At 44.8% G+C, this 12,799-nt stretch overlaps 1 protein-coding gene across 2 annotated transcripts in view; it reads left to right on the forward strand.

Annotated features, from left to right (window-relative positions):
• The first annotated feature begins 853 nt into the window (after positions 1–853).
• The window catches only part of PTK2B (protein tyrosine kinase 2 beta), a 140,628-nt gene continuing 128,682 nt past the window's right edge, over positions 854–12,799 (forward strand). Inside the window, exon 1 of one of the 2 annotated variants that reach the window (XM_072143872.1) lies at positions 854–1,027. The gene's annotated coding sequence lies outside the window, so the exon portion shown is untranslated. The remainder of the gene's footprint in view (positions 1,028–12,799) is intronic. The other variant, XM_072143871.1, reaches the window with a different exon arrangement.

Raw genomic sequence — 12,799 nt, forward strand, 5'->3', positions numbered from 1 at the left:
CGTTTGGCCATGACTGTAGTCTCAGCCAGTCTCCTGTCCCTGCACAGCATAGTCTCCTATTCCTGCTCAGCATAGTCTCAGCATAATCTCCTGTTCCTGCTCAGCATAGTCTCAGCATAGTCTCCTGTCCCTGCACAGCATAGTCTCAGCATAGTCTCAGCATAGTCTCAGCATAATCTCCTGTTCCTGCTCAGCATAGTCTCAGCATAGTCTCAGCATAGTCTCCTGTTCCTGCTCAGCATAGTCTCAGCATAGTCTCCTGTTCCTGCTCAGCATAGTCTTCTGTCCCTGCACAGCATAGTCTCAGCATAGTCTCCTGTCCCTGCTCAGCATAGTCTCTGCATAGTCTCCTGTCCCTGCTCAGCATAGTCTCAGCATAGTCTCCTGTTCCTGCTCAGCATAGTATCAGAATAATCTCATGTTCCTGCTCAGCATAGTCTCCTGTCCCTGCTCAGTATAGTCTCAGCATAATCTCCTGTTCCTGCTCAGCATAGTCTCCTGTCCCTGCTCAGCATAGTCTCCTGTCCCTGCTCAGCATAGTCTCAGCATAGTCTCAGCATAGTCTCCTGTCCCTGCTCAGCATAGTCTCCTGTCCCTGCTCAGCATAGTCTCAGCATAGTCTCAGCATAGTCTCCTGTCCCTGCTCAGCATAGTCTCCTATCCCTGCTCATCATAGTCTCAGCATAGTCTCAGCATAGTCTCCTGTCCCTGCTCAGCATAGTCTCCTGTCCCTGCTCAGCATAGTCTCAGCATAGTCTCCTGTAGTCTCAGCATAGTCTCCCATGTATGTGAAGCTGCTGCTGCCACTTCCTTGCTGGGGATGGCAGGGCTCCCCTCACATTCTTCCCTTCCAGGCACGAGATAAGGAAGTGTGTTGAGTAATCAGGGGTGTGTGCTCGCCCTATGAGGGGGGGACCTCCTAGCTATTCAGCAGCACAGAGGAGGAGGAGCGGGGCTGCACACCTGCCCCCTGCCACATTCCATCGCCTCACTCAAATAGACACCAGCAGGGGAAGGAGAGCAGCAGGTAAGTGCTCCCCATACCTTATATACCTTCACCCTCCCTCTAGTCCTATCTGTGTCTCTGTGACCCTCAGAGTTGGCAGCCTGGCAGCGGACTTGTATTGCACTCAGTGGAATTGATACTTTAAAAGTAAATATTGACATTAAATTGTTACATTGTAACATATCGATGCCTTATACAGAGCTATAACACCCCATATGGCACCTATAGAGTTGGCACCTATAGAGTCGCCCCCGGTTTGCTGATCATGTATTCCCCAAGGCGGAACTGAGACTTTGTATCCAGTATAGAAGACAATGTGGCTACGGCTTCTTATCTTCTGGTTTGTGTTCAGCTTTACGTCGCCTTAGGGTATAGATTTCTTGACTTGCATCGACTTGTTGTCAGGACATGTTGGGAGTTGTAGTTTCATGATACCTGGGGTGGGGGGTCACAGGTTAGAGCCAATTGTTCTGAGTAATACACGGAAGTCTTTGCGGATATACTGGCAATAACTCTGTGTATACAGGTGTATATAGCTCACTGTATATAATGCTGGGGCTTTGGGTCCTATGTCATAGACGTGAATGGTCACCTTGTCAGTGCAAATGTTAACTCTTTCCTTCCCTTGCCCTGGGGCTCGCACTGCAGTTTGTTGTGACTCTTGTTGCAATACAAGGAAGTATCTGTCACCCGGATCTTTACCGTCCTGGATAGTATACAGTATATAGGTGACATAGGGCTCATTGATTATATTCAGTTCTTCACTAATACATTGTAATGACTGTCACATGTCTTATGTCTCCTCATAATGTATCATCCGCCTTCATTCCTCCTACAGGTGTATATAGTTCATATACCTGCGCTGCCTTGACATGTAGACACAAGCTGAAACTATGTATCGAACATATAATGCAAAAATAACAAGGGTTAATACCATTAACTGATCTGCTACATTGTATCCAATCAACAATGCAAAAATAACAAGAGGATAGAAAACACAAAGCTGCTACATTGTATCAGTTCTGAAAATAACAATGTTCTATCCAATGTGCCCTGGTGCAGTGTATCCGCACTTGTCTTGTCTCGGGTGACTCGGGCTACATTGGCTTCTTATACCATAGTCTAGGTTGCCCGCTGCTACCTATGGGACGTATTCGCATTATGCTCCTGTCTAACGTGTTGGTAGGTTATGGTAGAAATCTTTGTGTTTTCCAGTCCTGTAGGTGGGATGAGAACATGAAGGTGCAGGCAGATCTGAACTTTGTATCTTCCATGTGTTATAATAACCAGGAGGGCATCATCATGTACAGTGTACCAGGAGGGCATTATCATGTATAGTCTGCCAGGAGGGCATCATCATGTACAGTGTGCCAGGAGGGCATCATCAGGTACAGTGTGCCAGGAGGGCATTATCATGTACATTGTGCCAGGAGGTGATCATCACGTACAGTGTGCCAGGAGGGCATTATCATGTATATTGTGCCAGGAGGGCATTATAGTGTACACACCCTCTGTGTGTTACAGTATAAAGGTGAGCTGTTGTATACAGGTAATAGGGTTGTGTGTCTCTGGTAGTTTGATGCCCTGTAGCATATACAATGCACCTATAGAGCAATACAAGGCTGCATTGTGTAGCTGCATCACCATTCATCACCCTCTATGTCAGAGATTCATCATCTTATTCCATCTCCATCCTCAGATCTGAGCCAATGTCAGACAATCCAAACTGTGTCTCTCAGACTACAACTCCCAACATGCAGGATGGAGCTAAAGGAGATAAAATCTGTGGACTGCTTGTCATTACATGCTGCGCTGGGGCCATGATATACATAAATATACAATATATAGATATCATCAGTGTTACTGTATATATCCCTGTTAGGTCTCAGGAAAGCTACAATGTATCTAGTGATCAGTCTGGATGGTCCTTGGGTCTCCACATAACACCCAGAATATCATATAAGTCTATGACCCTCATGGATCACTTGGGTTGGAGAACAGAGGAAATGACACCTTGGGTCCAATATTTGTTACATTGTAATCAGGGGGAAGTAAAGTTTTGTTTGAGGAATGGAGTGAGATTAAACTAGTCTTCTCTGGTAGGAGATGAAATGTCTGTTCTAGAATTCCCTTTTTTATGTGAAATCTTACTTGTCTATTAAAAAACTTCTCTAAAGTCATGTGACCACGAGCAGAGAAGAGTCATATTTTAAATGAGATGAGTCAAGTTTAGAGGTTGCAGGGAAAGACTTTTTTCAGAAGCCCATATCTTCTGTTCTAGAGACATGCTGCTTGTGTCACATTAAAGATCATCAGGCTTGTAGTTCTGTGATCTACAGAACCAGCGATACAGTCAGCTAAAAACATAGTTGGATTGTAAGATGCAGATAAAGATCTAGTTCCCACAAGATCTAGTTCTTATCTTTAATTTGACACCAGTACCTTGTATCTAGGTGCTATAGAACAGAAGATAGGGGCATCTGAGGTGACCCTCCCCATACAACCTTTAAACTTCACTCATCTCAGGTAAAATATGACTCTTCTCTGCTCATTGTCACATGACTTTAGAGGAAATTTTTTATAGGTAAACGGGAGAGATTTCACATAAAAGAGAGATTACTAGAAAGGACATTTCATCCCCTACCTGAAGGGACTAGTAGTTTAATGGGATAACATCTGATGACAGGTTCCCTTTAAACCTTTGCGTGCATGTCAGACTGCTGGAGTCCAGAGCTGCAGTCTTGTACATTGTACTTGTGGAGATGAAAGGATTCGCGTGTCACGGGCCGCAGATCCTCCACCAGTCCTTATATGGTTAAATGAAAACTTTGCAGAATCTTGTGTGTTCCTTCGGACTCCCAGATGGATACAGATCCGTGATGTGCGCAGTGCGGGTGTCATGGCGTCACCTGCCGGCGGTCACTAAATGGTGTCACATAATGTAGAGGAAGCAACAAAGCGACAATGCGGAAGCACAAAGACCAATATGTGGAGGTTAACTCCTTCACTGCTGAGTGACACCTCCAGCGTATCTATACTGTACTGTTCTATAATTGGAGGGTATCACACATGATAGGCTTAGATACACAACATCTGATGGCTTAGAGGCAGCAGACTGTATCACACATGATAGGCTTAGATACACAACATCTGATGGCTTAGAGGCAGCAGACTGTATCACACATGATAGGCTTAGATACACAACATCTGATGGCTTAGAGGCAGCAGACTGTATCACACATGATAGGCTTAGATACACAAGATCTGATGGCTTAGAGGCAGCAGACTGTATCACACATGATTGCCTTAGATACACAACATCTGATGGCTTAGAGGCAGCAGACTGTATCACACATGATAGGCTTAGATACACAACATCTAATGTTTTAGAGGCAGCAGACTGTATCACACATGATAGGCTTAGATACACAACATCTGATGGCTTAGAGGCAGCAGACTGTACCACACATGATAGGCTTAGATACACAACATCTAATGTCTTAGAGGCAGCAGACTGTATCACACATGATAGGCTTAGATACACAACATCTGATGGCTTAGAGGCAGCAGACTGTATCACACATGATAGGCTTAGATACACAACATCTTATGGCTTAGAGGCAGCAGACTGTATCACACATGATAGGCTTAGATACACAACATCTGATGGCTTAGAGGCAGCAGACTGTATCACACATGATAGGCTTAGATACACAACATCTGATGGCTTATAGGAAGCAGACTGTATCACACATGATTGGCTTAGCTACACATAATCTGATGTCTTAGAAGCAGCAGACTGTATCACACATGATAGGCTTAGATACACAACATCTGATGGCTTAGAGGCAGCAGACTGTATCACACATGATAGGCTTAGATACACAAGATCTGATGGCTTAGAGGCAGCAGACTGTATCACACATGATTGCCTTAGATACACAACATCTGATGGCTTAGAGGCAGCAGACTGTATCACACATGGTAGGCTTAGATACACAACATCTAATGTTTTAGAGGCAGCAGACTGTATCACACATGATAGGCTTAGATACACAACATCTGATGGCTTAGAGGCAGCAGACTGTACCACACATGATAGGCTTAGATACACAACATCTAATGTCTTAGAGGCAGCAGACTGTATCACACATGATAGGCTTAGATACACAACATCTGATGGCTTAGAGGCAGCAGACTGTATCACACATGATAGGCTTAGATACACAACATCTTATGGCTTAGAGGCAGCAGACTGTATCACACATGATAGGCTTATAAAGAAAGCGGGCAGCACTCCGTTGTAGATAAAAGTAAAAAAGTGTCTTTATTCCATAGTGAGCAACTGTGACAGCGACGTTTCGGCTCTGCAAGAGCCTTTCTCAAGCCATTCAAACAGTGAAATGGTGGCCATATTTAAATACAACAGGTGATCACATGACAAATTGGGATATGATAGGCTTAGATACACAACATCTGATGGCTTATAGGAAGCAGACTGTATCACACATGATTGGCTTAGCTACACATAATCTGATGTCTTAGAGGCAGGAGACTGTATCACACATGATAAGCTTAGATACACAACAAATGATGGTAGCAGACTGCATCTGACATCAAAGGCTTGTATATGCAACTCAGCACTGTATCACACATGAAAGGCTTAGATACGGAGCTCTGTGGTACATGTGACATGTGGTACCCTGACACGATGGGGGTTGTAGTGCTCTGCACATACAATGGATGGGGGAGCACGGTGTAGCTACATTGTATCACACAGCGGCCGCTACTTTGTGTCTTTCTGTATTTGTACTTCCTGTTACACAGAAACATTCATCTAAACGCGGCGCAAAACCTAAATATAACTTCTGGGTAAAACCTGGCAGAGAGGCGGAGGCTTTACCCCCAGCGCCAGATGGGACTCTGACTGCCAAACCTGCTCATAACAGCGCTAGATACATACATACTACATATATAGAAATACATATATACACATATACTCCATTTACACACACATATATAAATACACTCCACATTTACACCTATATGCACATACACCATATATATACATATACATTGGGCACATGTATCTATATCATATATCTCCTGCCATGCAGTGTCTCCTGTGTCCTTCATGGGAGTTATATAGAGTGTCAGCTCTGCAGCTTCTGTGATGGCTTTGGGGGTAGTTCATCTCCTGGATCACCTCTGGCCCCTGGTACTGTCCAGTCCCCCCTCAGTTCTGGATGATGCAGGTGTCCATAGATAGAATATGTCTCACAGCCGAGCGTCCGCCCTGAGTCCCCCAATCATCTGTTTATGTGGTGGGTCGTACAAGCTCATCCTCTCCTCCAGGTATAGACTGATATAATGGTTGGATCCGGACCCCAGTATGATGCGGCTGTAGGGATCCCTTAGATCAGCTGCAGTATAAAGCAAGGGGGACTCAGAGTTGCTTGTAGAAAGTTTTGGATGACCCTCCATGAGTCAATCCATTAGTCACACTACTTGTGTTCTATGTCCAATGTGACTCTGAATGTGACAATCACCACAAAGTCGCAGTCTGGTGCACGTTAGTTACCATTTGTGCAATGTTTTGGAGCTGCACACACAGGAGTCATAGTAATAGTCAGCACTATTCTTATAGATTGGAGCCAGTTACACTGAACCCCTCCGCCATGTACTGCATGTACACACTGAGAGAAATGTTATAATCGCAGCAAAGTTGCAGTCAGGCGCCGGTTTTGTGAAACCTCTGATATTGGCTGCTAATCCCTTTCAGCTGAGGTCTCTGGGATTTCCGCATTTCTCATGTACAGTAGTAAAAGGTTTCATTCCTGCTCCCCCGCTGTGAGATCTGTAGGAATGTCGCAGGAGGGTGTGCGCTCATCACTGACACTAGGGAATCTGACGCCCCAGGGCACGCATAGGGTTAATGAACCCTCCACATGTAATCTGCGGCTGAGAAGTATATGGAGCTTATGTAACGTGACTTTCCAGGTTTATCCACATCTAGGAACTGTCTATTAGACTGTGAGTTTCAATATCTTATGATGTAAAGATCTCTGCTTGCTGTCAGTGATCAGATACCTATCAGGTTAGGAAGTGTTATAGGATTAGGGAAAAATAGTTTAGGCAGAAGGAAGAACCTACCTATGCGCGATAAATACTGCACTAATCAAGATATTCAGTATACATGGATTTATATTCCAGGATTGCAGCTTCTCCAGGTGCACTGGGGGGGGGGTCCTCACACTGCTGTGCTCTGTGCTCTCTACAGACATTGTTACGTAGTCTCCCTGGAAGGATATGTAATCAGACCTTTGTGTATGTTGTTAGTAGCAGCAGGACTGTGATACATGGATTTATATTCTAGGATTGTAGCTTCTCCAGGTGCACTGAGGGTGTGTCCTCACACTGCTGTGCTATGTGCTCTCTACAGACATTGTTAGGTGGTCTCCCTGTAAAGATGTGTAATCAGACCTTTGTGTATGTTGTTAGTAGCAGCAGGACTGTGATACATGGATTTATATTCCAGGATTGTAGCTTCTCAAAGTGCACTGGTGGTTTGTCCTTACCCTGCTGTGCTCTGTGTTCTCTACAGACAATGTTAGATATTCTCCCTAGAGAATTGTGTAATCAGATCTTTGTGTATGTTGTTAGTAGCAGCAGGACTGTAAATTATGGATTTATAATCCAGGATTGTAGCTTCTCCCAGTGCACTAGGGGTGTGGACTGTATGGTCTTATTATCACTGAAGGATTCTGAGAGCAGTCATGTTGGAAGCTCTATTTACCAGATACAGTGCCATACCTTTTGTAGTGGTGGATATTGGGTATTGCAGCTCACTACATCTCAAGCCCATTCCAGTATACAACTTCTTAATCAGTATTACTACTAGTAACACTATTATATATTACAGTAGTATTATACCAATCTTACATGGATGACCTCTCCTCAGCATAATCCAAAAATTTTGAGATCCAGGGAAAACTTTAATTTAAAAAAGTGGAAAACCTGACTGTTCTTGGCATCCAAGCAGAAAGCGGAGATGCTGAGGGTGGAAAAAGTCACGTAGCATGCGGGCTCATCCTGAGATGGACCTGATAGGAGTTACACAGAACTTCTCTGAGCTCTGCACACAAACACATAAGCACGGAGTAAGGACCTCATGTACCTAAAATTCCTAACTTGTGTCCTCCTCTGGATAACTTGGGTGACAACAACCATGGGCGTCTTCATGGCACCCAATGAGTGCCCTAGAGTTAGGATGTTGTGAGACGGAATCGTTCAGGGTCCCAGATCTTTCCACGTCCAATGGCCATGGTCATAGTCTATCTCTCGTAGGTTGCCCTACAAGGTTCATCTTGGTCAATGGACCTTAGCCCTTAGTAATAAGTGACATTGTGTGACCACATTTTTCAGTGCCTACTGGAAGTCACATCACAATTCACAAAACTTCTTCCATTGCTTTAGAGATTTCTGAAATTCACCTTTTCACCATGAGGAAGTCCACCACCATTCCACCACCTCCCCGGGCTGATCCCATTCACTTTGCTGATACTACGGTGTCCTACTCTGAGGTTTTTCCTCACCAAATTTCACTGTTGGGGATCTGCAATGTGTCCACATACCTTCTACCTCTGGTGACCAATCTGGTCGTCATATAAAGGTGAGGAACCATTGGTGGACACCTCTGATGGTTGCTTCTACGTGGTTGGAATTAAGGGTCCCATATGATGGTCCAAATTTATGATTCCTGCTCCTTATTCTGCCCCAAATGTATAGGTTTTGCCTCCTATTGTTGAATCCCACCCACCATAATTGGCCCAAATCTTTGGATCTCGCTCCCTATTGTAGATGGTATTCATCAGTTGCAAAGGTGATACGTCGTCCCAGTCCAGTTCAGGTCATATTCCCACCTTGTCTTTTAGCTTTGTTAAATCTCTTTACCTTCTTTTAGGTTTAACCTAAATTCTTTCAAGGTAAAGTCCAAAGTTTGTAAGAATTTTTCAGTAATGAAGGAAAAATCATGACCCAAAATGCACCATAAATTCATCAAAACTGCAGAAACCCAACCTAAGAGGAAGAGAGTGGTCAACGGGTCATCGGGTTATTATGACCATGGAACAATGTAACTGTAAGGTGGACCTCGCCCTGGTACAAGGAGGGGATTGAGAACTTTTACTGGAGGTGAAGTCATTAATGTTCGTGAACCTCATGAAAACATGAAAAATGTAACAATAGAGGTTGGAATCTGCTCTCCATCAGCCCCATTACAGCAGATGTAATTGTTTCGCCTCGTCTATGCGTGTGGCTCGGCGATAAGTACCATAAATATCACGTTCACTACATTCACCGCTACACAAAGTAACAATCACGGGACTAATGGCTGGTGAAAAGCGGCAAGACTGCGAGTGCCGACCGCAAGGCGTTCAGTGCTGACATTTTGGATCAATGTGATTGTATCTCCAAAGGAGAAGCCAAACTTTTCTGCAGGTGGAGAAATCGTGAAAAGTAGAAATACAATTATTGTCAACATTGTTAACTGTAGATAAACTCGTCATGTGAGCTGGAAATTACTTATCAAATCTCTAACAAAAACACAGAGCGATAAAGTGATATTTGAAGCAAGTGGCTTAGTCACGGAAATATGCAGAACCAGAGGTGAAGTTAGGAGACAATGGAGCAGTAAGGTAGATGTTAGAAGATTGTTGGATAAGTAGGAAGATGGAAGAAGGTGGTGGACCAGATGAAGATGGAAGAAGGTGGTGGACCAGAGGAAGATGGAAGAAGGTGGTGGACCAGAGGCAGATGGTAAAAGGTGGTGGACCAGAGGCAGATGGTAAAAGGTGGTGGACCAGAGGAAGATGGAAGAAGGTGGTGGACCAGAGGAAGATGGAAGAAGGTGGTGGACCAGAGGCCGATGGTAGAAGGTGGTGGACCAGAGGCCGATGGTAGAAGGTGGTGGACCAGAGGCAGATGGTAAAAGGTGGTGGACCATAGGAAGATGGTAAAAGGTGGTGGACCAGAGGCAGATGGTAGAAGGTGGTGGACCAGAGGCAGATGGTAGAAGGCGGTGGACCAGAGGCAGATAGAAGGTGGTAGGCCAGGGAAAGATGCTAAAAGGTGGTGGACCAGAGGCAGATGGTAAAAGGTGGTGGACCAGAGGAAGATGGTAGAAGGTGGTGGACCAGAGGAAGATGGTAGAAGGTGGTGGACCAGAGGAAGATGGCAGAAGGTGGTGGAGCAGAGGAAGATGGTAGACGGTGGTGGACCAGAGGCAGATGGTAGAAGGTGGTGGACCAGAGGCAGATGGTAGAAAGTGGTGGACCAGAGGCAGATGGTAGAAGGTGGTGGACCAGAGGCAGATGGTAGAAGGTGGTGGACCAGAGGCAGATGGTAGAAGGTGGTGGAGCAGAGGAAGATGGTAGAAGGTGGTGGACCAAAGCGGCAACTGTTAGAAGATGGTGTGCCAAAAAGGTCAGTGGCAGGGGTGGGATAAAATGGCACAAAACGATTGGCCAGAAAGACAGGTTATAGAAAATGGTGGTCCAAAGAGGCAGATGGCAGTGAATGGTGAAGAATGAATGCAGATCTGGAAGATGGTGTGTCAAATAGTAAGTGATTGAAGAAGGTAGACCAGTAATGCTGTTGGCCAAAACCAACAAGGCAGAAGGAATATGGTAGATAGGCAAAAAGGGAGATGGAAGAAGGTGGTGGGCCAAAGAGGCTATTGATGGATAGATGTCCATAAAGGTTAAAGATAAACCACTATTGCTATAAGTAGAAGATGGAAAGCGAAAGGGCAGAAAGAACATGGTGAATGGTCAGAGAGACAACTAAAAACTAATAGAAGGACACAGAGGCAGAATATTGTAAATGGTGGACCAAATAATGGTACAGGATGGGCCAAAGAAACATCTGTAATGTTATGGTGACCAAAGATGATAGAAGATGATGGGCTAGCAGATGGATGGAGTAGAAAATCACAATCCAAAGAGACGTGGTAGAAGATGATCGGCCAAAATGGTAGTTGGTAGGATGTGGTGGCACAGAGAGGCAGTTGCTGAAGGATGATTGACCTTAGATAAGATTGAAGTAGATAATGGGTCAAACAAGAAGATTGAAAAAATGTGATGTTAAACTGAAGAAAATTGTGGGTCAAAGAGAAGACCTCAGGGAAGCAATGTGTCAGTACCAATAGCAAGTTTTACTCTCTCCCATATGCACTGGAGTGACACAGCAGGGTCAGACAACACAAATGTTATCTGTAGTCTGTTACCATGGGAACACATGACCCTGCAAAGTAGATTTACTATATGATAGTAGGTTTTTATTTCAGATTTCTACATTTCTTATTGTATGATTTTAAGGTTCCTGCCTCTTTTTATAAGTTAGAAAATTTGGGCAACACCTTGACCCAGTCCTCCCCCCCCCCCCCAGTAGCAGCTTCCCCCCCCCCCCATGATCATGAGTGAAATATCTGAGCTGAATACACTTGACCTTAAAGTGGATTTCAGTGGAAGGTGACAGCAGGTAGCACATTGTTCAGAGCCTTTGCTTGTCCGTGGTGTTTGCACAGTGTGGGCCTCCCCTGTGCGGCTGCTCTGTGACCTTCTCAGGTAGGTGAAACATTTAGATATCACGTGTTATCGGCTTTGACCTTCCCCTCGTCTTCTAAGTGTCTTTGTCTGTTGAGTCACATAAGCCGAAACCTTCCCAGAACTGTGATCTGTACCAGCGATTGTGAGCGGCAGATTGTGGTGTGCGATAGCGGGGGAGGATTCCTCCCTGTTGTGTGTTCGCTAGAATACATTGTACGTCTCGTATTAACCTTACAACTCTGAACCTGATTGGACAAAACTAAGTTTTCAAATGTACAAAAAAGCCCCTCCTCCCCCATACTGGCTATAAATTTCAGTGTAATACCTCATCACTCCAGGGGTGGCACTGTGGGGAAATCACACACCTGCTGCATGACTCTCTTACAGGTTATGGGCGATCACTGGGATTCCATAGACAGAAAACCATAGAGATTGTTGAGAGCGGAGGACCCCTTTAACAGATTGAGTTTGCTGTTTGCTCTGGATCCTATAATCCTCCGGTTGCTTTAGTGTTTTGAAATTTGTTCTGGGTCATAAAATCCTCCGGTCACTTTAGTTTTTTAAAATGTATCTAGAGGTAAGTTGATGGAAGGTTTCAGTAAGACATTGGTTGTTTCTCAAAGTAAGTGTCTTCCCCATCTTGCTGCTGGCCCAAATGGATATGGGCGACCCTGCTTCTACTCAAGCCTAAGGGAGTGCCATAAATAACCAAGCAACAGTGCCCCCACCGGACCATGGGTAGGGTCTGGTATTGCAGTATATAGCTATGGTGCAGTGATGAAGGCTTGTTACAATGTTTCCACCTGGTCAGTACAGTCTATAGAACATTCTATAGAAAGTATAAGGTAGGTACATCTCATGTGCTTTATCCCCGCTCCCCATCTCGCTGTTGCCCCAGATGGAGAGGTGGCAACTTGGCTTCTAATCTGGTTTAAGTGCCATAAAAAGCCCATCCATTGGCGTCCAGCGCCCCCACTGACCACAGGAATGGTCTGGTAATACAGTGTACGTTGCCGTAATAAAGACTTGTTATAATGTTGCTACCAGGTCAGTACAGGATACAATCTATGGAACATTCTATGGAAAGTTGTATACATTTCCCATGTGCTGTATCCCCCTCCTGTGTTCATACGCCCAGGAATGTGATGCCTCAGCTGCCCGCTGGTTGGTACAGGGGGACGGGCGC

Source organism: Engystomops pustulosus, chromosome 3 (assembly GCF_040894005.1).
Source record: "Engystomops pustulosus chromosome 3, aEngPut4.maternal, whole genome shotgun sequence".
In the NCBI taxonomy this organism is placed as follows: Eukaryota; Metazoa; Chordata; class Amphibia; order Anura; family Leptodactylidae; genus Engystomops; species Engystomops pustulosus.